We start from the raw sequence: 8,200 nt of genomic DNA on the forward strand, positions 1-8,200 counted from the left end.
TGAGGGATGGGGTTGCTATCCCACAGTCAAAACTCTGACCCATAATTGTCCCTGTCTGAAAGAACTTCAGGGATGGAATTGGAGAAGAGCCTGAGGAAAAGAAAGTCCAGGAACAGGCCAAAAGTGGGATCCAGCTCAAATGGAGGCCCCAAGACCTGATACTATTACTGAGGCCATGGAGTGCTCACAAAAAGGGACCTATCATGATTGTCCTCCAAAAGACACAACTAGCAGCTGAAAGAGTCAGATGCAGATATTTGAACCCAACCAATGGACAGAAGCTGCTGACTCCTGTGGTTGACTTGGAGAAAACTGGAAGAAGCTAAGGAGGAGGGTGACCCTGTAGGAGGATCAGTAGTCTCAATTAACCTGAATCCCTGAGATCTCTCAGACACTGGATCACTAACCAGCATACACCATCTCATATGATGCCCCCACCACATATACAGCAAAGGACTGCTGGGTTTGGGTTCAGTCAGAGAGATGTTCCTAACCCTCAAGGGACTGGAAGCCCAGGGAATTTAGAGGTTTGGTAGGGTAGTGGTGTGGTGTGGACATCCTTGTGGAGACAGGAGGCCAGGAGGAGGTATGGGATGTGGAATAGTCAGAGGATGGACAGGGAAGGGAATGAAATCTGGGGTGTTCAACAAAGAAGAAAAACAAACAAACAAATAATAAAATAAAAAAGAAGACATTTATAGGTAAAATAAGCAGGAATTTGTATGAATGTGGATATTCTCTGTAAAAATCTTCTAAATGCAGTTGCCATATGAGAAATGAATAACAAGGATTATGATTATATTACTTGTCCTATCTATTCCTGTCTAACTTTTGTTTCCTCTGGAAATGATCTGATGACACTCATTCCTTTAATATGTGAATACAGTAGCAGAAGTTTGAAGGACATGGTAAATTTGAAAGTCATAAAATAAATGGTATTACATACGAGGTAAATATCCCCCACAGATGAAATTACATCCCAATTTGTTTTAAGAATTTTATCTTTAACCATTTCCAGATATTCCTAGAAAGAAGAATAAGCCAAAGAAGTCCATATCACATCTGAGAAATTAGAAAGTACTTGGTTGACAGGGCATTGGGACATTGGATGAAACCCCATAAATAAATCCTTTGTGGTACTCAAAGCTATCTCAAGATAATCTGCAACTGCAGCCCCAGAACTTATTAAATTCTTCAGCATTCTAAACCCCATTGTTAAGTAATGCTGAAGAAAATGCCTTAAATTATAAGAGGCTCCAATTTCAGAGACTTTTCACAAACATCTATTGAGTGTTAAAATAGCTTCATTGCCTGTCTCTGTATTAGGAAATGCAAAAAATACCAGAAAGAACTGTAGAAAACCTCCCAGAAATGAGAGATAAATTATCTAGAGATTAATTACTTTTTATTTAGTTTTATTTATTGAATATAGTCTTCATTTACATTTCCAATGGTAAAGCCTTTCCCAATTTCCATCCTCCCCAAAGACCCCCAAGCCCTCCTCCCACCCCCTGCCTCCATGTATATGCCCCTCCACCCGACCCACTCCCACCTCCCCTCCTCAATTTCCCTTTGTAGGAACATCTATTGAGCCTTCACCTGGCCAAGGACCACTCCTCCCACTGATGTCCGACAACGCATTCCTCTGCCACATTTTTTGGCTGGAACTATGTGTACCCCTTGGTTGATGGTTTAGTCCCTGGGAGTCCTGGAACATCTGGGTGGCCGACATCATTGTCCTTCCCATGGGGCTGTAAACCCCTTCAGCTCCTCTGGCCCATTTTCCAGCTCCTCCATTGGGACCCCAGTCCAGACTAATGGTTGGCTGCTAGCATCTGCCTCTGTATGTGTAAGGCTCTGACAGGGCCTCTTTGGAGACAACCATGATATGCCCCTTTTAGTATACACTTCTTGTCATCCATAGTAGTGTAGGGGTTTGGTGACTGTTTATAAGATGAATCCCCATGTAGGGCAGTCTCTAGGTGGCCTTTACTTCAGTCTCTGCTCCACACTTTGTCTCCTTTATTGCTCCTGTGAATATTTTGTTCCCTTTCTCAGAGGAATCAAAGCATCCCCACTTAAGTCCTCCTTCTTGAGCTTCCCATGCTGGGTAAATTGTAACTTGTTTACTTTGAGCTTTTGGGCTAACATCCACTTATCTGTGAGTGTATACCATGTGCATTCTTCTGTGATTAGGTTACCTTGCTCAGGATGACACTTTCTAGTTCCATCCATTTGCCTAAGAATTTCATGAATTGTTTTTAATAGCTTAATAGCTATTAGAAGTGTTCCTCTTTCCCCACATCTTCTCTAGCATCTTCTGTCCCCTCAGTTTTTCTTCTTAGCCATTCTGACCAGTGTGAGGTGGAATCTCAGGGTTGTTTTGATTGGCATTTCCCTGATAACTAAAGATGCTGAACATTTCTTTAGGTGTTTTAGAGTTTCCTCAGCTGAGAATTCTCTGCTTACCTCTGTACCCCATTTTTTAAAATAGGGTTATTTGACTCTCTGGAGATTAACTTCTTGAGTTCTTTGCATATATTGGATATTAGCCCTCTGTCAGATGTGGGATTAGTAAAGATCTTTTCCCAATTTGTTGGTTGCCATTTTGGTTTTGTCCTATTGACTGTGTCCTTTGCCTTACAGAAGCTTTGCAGTTTTATGAGGTTCCATTTGTCAATTCTTATTCTTAGAGCATAAGTCATTGTTGTTCTGTTCAGGAAATTTTTCCCAGTGCCCATGTGTTCAAGATTCTTCCCCACTTTCTCCTTTATAAGCTTCAGTGTGTCTGGTTTTATGTGTAGATCCTTGATACACTTGGACTTGAGCTTTGTACAAGGAGATAAGAATGGGTCGATTTGCATTTTTCTGCATGTTGACCTCCAGTTGATGTAGCACCATTTGTTAAAAATGCCGTCTTTTTAGCTCCTTTGTCAAATATCAAGTGACTGTATGTGTGTGAATTCTTTTCTGAGTCTTCAATTCTCTTCCATTGATCTTCCTCCCTGTCTGTATACCAATATCAAGCAGTTTTTATTACTATTGCTCTCTAGTAGAGCTTGAGGTCAGGGATGGTGATTCCCCCAGGACATCTTTTGTTATGGAGAATGGTTTTTGCTATCCTGGGTTTTTTTGCTATTCCAGATGAATTTGAGAATTGTTCTTTCTAACTCTATGAAGAATTGATTTGGGATTTTTTGATAGGGATTGCATAGAATCTGTAGATTGCTTTTGGCAAGATGGGAATTTTTGGTCTATTGATCCTGCCAATCTGTGAACATGGGAGGTCTTGCCATCTTCTGAGATCTTCTTTGATTTCTTTCTGCAGCAGCTTGAAGTTCTTGTCATACAGATCTTTCACTTGCTTTGTTAGGGTCACACTTAGGTAGAAAATATTATTTGGGACTATTGTGAAGGTTGTTATTTCCCTAATTTCTTTCTCATCTTGTTTATCCTTTGAGTAGAGGAAAGCTACTCATTTGCTTGAGTTAATTTTATATCCAGCCACTTTGCTGAAGTTGTTTATCAGCTTTAAAGTTCTCTGGTGAAAGTTTTGGGGTCGCTTAAGTATACTATTGTTTCATCTGCAAATAGTGGTGTTTTGACTTATTCCTTTCCAATTTGTATACCTTTGACCTTCTTTTGTTGTTTGACTGCTCTGGCTAAGACTTCAAGTATTATAGTGAATGGATAGGGAGAGAGTGGAAATCCTTGTTTGGTCCCTGATTTTAGTGGGATTGCTTCAAATTTCTCTCTGTTTAACTTGATGTTGGCTATCCATTTGCAATATATTTCTTTCATTAGGTTTAGGTAGGCCTTGGATTCCCAATCTCTCCAAGACTTTTGCCATGAAGGAATGCTGGATTTTGTCAAAAGCCTTTTAAGCATCTAATGAAATGGCCACGTGGTTTTTTTCTTTGAGTTTGTTTATGTAGTGGATTACATTGATGGACTTCCATATATTGAACTATCCCAGCGTCCCTGGGATGAAGCCTACCTGATCATGGTGAATTACAGTTTTGATGCATTCTTGAATTCGTTTGGCCAGAATTTGTTCAGTATTTTTGCATTGATGTTCATGAGGAAGATTGGTCAGAATTTCTCTTTCCTTGTTTGGTCTTTGTTTGGTTTAGGTATAAGCATTATTGTGGCTTCATAGAATGAGTTGGGTAGTGTTCCTTGAGTTTATATTTCATGGAATAGTTTGAAGAGTATCTGTATTAGCTCTTCTTTGAAGATTTGATAGAATTCCCCTCTAAACCCATCTGATCCTGGGCTTATTTTGGTGGGAGACTATTAATGACTACGTCTATTTTCTTAGGACTTATGGGACTATTTTGATGGTTTATCTGATCCTGTTTTAATGTTGGCACTTGATATATATGTATCTAGAGAGTTGTCCATTTCATCCAGATTTTCAAACTTTGTTGAGAATAAACTATTGTAGTAGGATCTGATGATTTTTTTTTTTTGAATTTCAACATTTTCTGTTCTTATGTCTCCCTTTTAATTTCTGATTTTATTAATGTTGGTAGTGCCTCTGTGTCCTCTGGTTAGTCTGGCTAAGGGTTTATCTACTTTGTTGATTTTCTCAAAGAAGCAGCTCCTTGTTTTGTTGATTCTTTGTATAGCTCTTTTTGTTTCTATTTGGTTGATTTTAGCCCCGAGTTTGATTATTTCCTGCTGTCTGCTCCTCTTGGGTGTATTTGCTTCTTTTCATTCTAGACCTTTCAAGTGCACTGTCAAGTTGTTAGTGTACTTCCTCTCTCCATTTTCTTTTTGGAGGCATTCAGAGCTATGAGTTTTCCTCATAGCACTGCTTTCATTGTGTCCTATAAATTTTGCTATGATATGTCTTCATTTTCATTAAATTCTAAAACATCTTTAATTTCTTTATTTCTTCCCTGACGAAGCTATTGTTGAGAAGAACATTGTTCAAAGTCCATGTGTATGTGTGTTTTCCATTGTTTTTGTTTGAGCTTAAGACTAGCCTTAGGCTGTGGTGATATGATAAGGTACATGGAATAATTTCAATATTTCTGTATCTGTTGAGGTCCATTTTGTGACCAATTATATGGTAAATTTTGGAGAAGATACCATGAGGTTCTGAGAAGGTATATTCCTTTGCTTTAGAGTGGAATGTTCTATAAATATCTCTTAGATCCATTTGGTCCATAACTTCAGTTAGTTTCACTGTATCTCTTTTTAGTTTTTGTTTCCATGATTTGTCCATTGTTGAGAGTGGGATGTTGAAGTCTCCCACTATTATTGTGTGGGGTGTAATGTGTGCTTTGAGCTTTAGTAAAGTTTATCTTACAAACGTGGGTGCCCTTTTGTTCTGAGCATAGATGTTCAGAATTGAGAGTTCATCTCAGTAGACTTTTCCTTTGACCAGTATGAAGTGCCCCTCCTTATCTTTTTTGACAACTTTTGGTCGAAAGTAAATTTTATCCAATATAAGTATGGCCACTGCAGCTTGTTTCTTGGGACCATTTACTTGAAAAATTGTTTTGCAACCTTTGACTCTGAAATAGTGACTGTCTGTCACTGAGGTGAGTTTCTTGTATGCAGCAAAACATTGGATCCTGTTTACATACCCAGTCTGTTAATTTATACCTTTTTATAGGGGAATTGAGACCATTGACACTAAACTATATTAAGGGAAAGTGATTGTTGCTTACTGTTATCTTCTTAATTAAAAGTGAAATTCTGGTTGTGTAACTATCTTCTATTGGGTTTGTTGAAAGATTACCTTATTGAATTTTCTATGGTGTGGTTTCCCGCCTTGTGTTGTTATTTTCCATCCATTATCCTTTGTAGAGCTGAATTTCTGAAAAATATTGTATACATTTGCTTTTGTTAAGGAATGTCTTGTTTTCTCTGTCTATGGTAATTGAAAGTTTTACTGGATATAGTAGTCTGGGTTGACATTTATGTTCTCTTAGGGTCTGTATGACATCTGTCCAAGTATCTTCTGACTCTCATAGTCTCTGGTAAGAAGTTTGATATAATTCTGATAGATCTGCCTTTATATGTTACTTGACCTTTTTCCTTACTGCTTTTAATATTCTTTGTTTAGTGCATTTGGTATTTTGATTATTATGTGATGGGAGGAATTTCTGTTCTGGTCCAGTGTGCTTGGAGTTCTGTAGACTTCTTGTATGTTCATGGGCATCTCTTTCTTTAGGTTAGGGAAGTTTTCTTCTATAATTTTGCTTAAGATATTTACTGGGCCTTTAACATGTAAACCCTCACTTTCTTCTATACGTATAGACCTTAGGTTTGGTCTTCTCATTGTGTGCTGGTTTTCCTGGATATAAGCCTTTTGCATTTTGCATTTCCTTTGACTGTTGAGTCAATTTTTTCTATGGAATCTTCACCAACAGAGACTCTTTCTTCAATATCTTGAATTCTGTTGTTGATGCTTGCATCTATGACTCCTGACTTCTTTCCAAGGTTTTCTATCTCCAGAGATGTCTTACTTTGCAATTTCTTTCTTGTTTCTACTTCCATTTTTAGATCCTGGATAGTTTTGTTCAGTTCCTTCACTTGTTTGTTTCTTTTTTCCTGAAATTCTTTAAGGGATTTTTGTGTTTCTACTTTAAGGGCTTCTACCTGTTGACCCATGTCCTCCCATGTCTCTTTTAGGGATTTTTGTGATTCCTCTTTGAGGGCTTCTGTATGTTGACCCATGTTCTCCTATAATTCTCTATGGTATTTTTATATTGCCTCTTTAAGTGGTTCTACCTGTTGATTCATGTTCTCCCGTATTTCTTTAAAGGATTTTTGTGTTTCCTCTTTAAGGGCTTCTACCTGTTGATCTATATTCTCCTGTATTTCTTTAAGGGATTTTTGTGTTTCCTCTTTAAGGGGTTCTACCTGTTGACCCATGTTCTCCTGTATTTCTTTAAGGGAGTTATTTAAGTCCTTCTTGAAGTCCTCCATCAGCATCATGAGATGTAATTTTAAATCCAGCTCTTGCTTTTCTGATGTGATGGAGCATCAAGGATTTGTTGTTGTGGTAGAACTGGGTTCTGATGGTGCCGTGTTGTTTTAGTTTCTGTTGGTAATGATCTTGCATTTGCCTTTGGCTATCTAGTTATCTCTGGTGTTAGCTAGTCTTGCTGTCTCTAACTTCTCTGTCCTGAAGGCCTGTGTTTTTTTTCTCCTGTTATTCCCTTTCTCTCAAATGCCCTGCATACAGCTGGTTCTCCTGGAAGTATCAGAAGATGGAGTCTTCCCTGTAGCAGACTTGGCAAGGGTCAAATTCCATGCAGGCTACTAGTTCTCAAATGTCCTTTTGCTTTTGGTTCTCTAGAAAGTATCAGGAAGTAGGATCTTCCCCATGGCAGAACAGTCTACCACATCCCAAGGAACAAGGCAGTGGTGGGGAAGAAGGGAGGGTTAGAAGGGATGGAAAGGGAATGGTGATCTGGAGGGATGGCAGGTTTTGGTGGTTGCTGGGTAGTGAGTCCCAGAGTGGCTCTGGGCCTCTAGAGGTGTGGGATGATTCTTACCAAATGCACTGCTGCTGCTGGTTCTCTAGAAATTATCAGGAAGTGGGCTCTTCCCCATGGCAGAGATGGCATGTGTCTAACACATCCACAGTGCTTTAATTATTTCTTAGTTTTAAAAGCATGGAAGGAAATCTGTCTGTCCTCTCTGCAGTCCATTCCTACCTTTAAGTGCTACATAAATTCTCTAGATATTCTAATAGCTTCCTGATTTCAAGAGAGTGAAAAGTAGTTCTCTTCCATGAGAATGTGGGGGTTTATGGATTTTTAATATTTATTCATTATAAACATTTGTGAACATTTGGTTTTATTTTTTCATAATCAAATGTTAATGGATGTTCATTTCTTGGTAGAAGATAATATGAGAATTTGCACAGATGACCTCAAATTCAATAATGCTGCCACTTTCTTAATCCTAGTGGACATGAAGCCAACAAAAGTGCACATGGAAGAAATGGAGTGAAACAGAGAATTGGATGGAAAAAAGCCAGTTTTAGATTGGATAATGACAAGAGGAAAATATCATTTATTACAATAAGTATCTTACTTTCCAGTGTCAGCCAAGAATAAGGAAGGACTGTGATGGCATTACCCTGTCATTGTTCCAAGTTATGGTGATTCTCCTTCTCCTCCCCCTTGGGTCCTAGCCTGTGCAACTCTAAGGGTTCTACCCTGCCTTCCTTTGC

Source organism: Apodemus sylvaticus, chromosome 1 (genome assembly GCF_947179515.1).
Source record: "Apodemus sylvaticus chromosome 1, mApoSyl1.1, whole genome shotgun sequence".
Classification (NCBI taxonomy): domain Eukaryota; kingdom Metazoa; phylum Chordata; class Mammalia; order Rodentia; family Muridae; genus Apodemus; species Apodemus sylvaticus.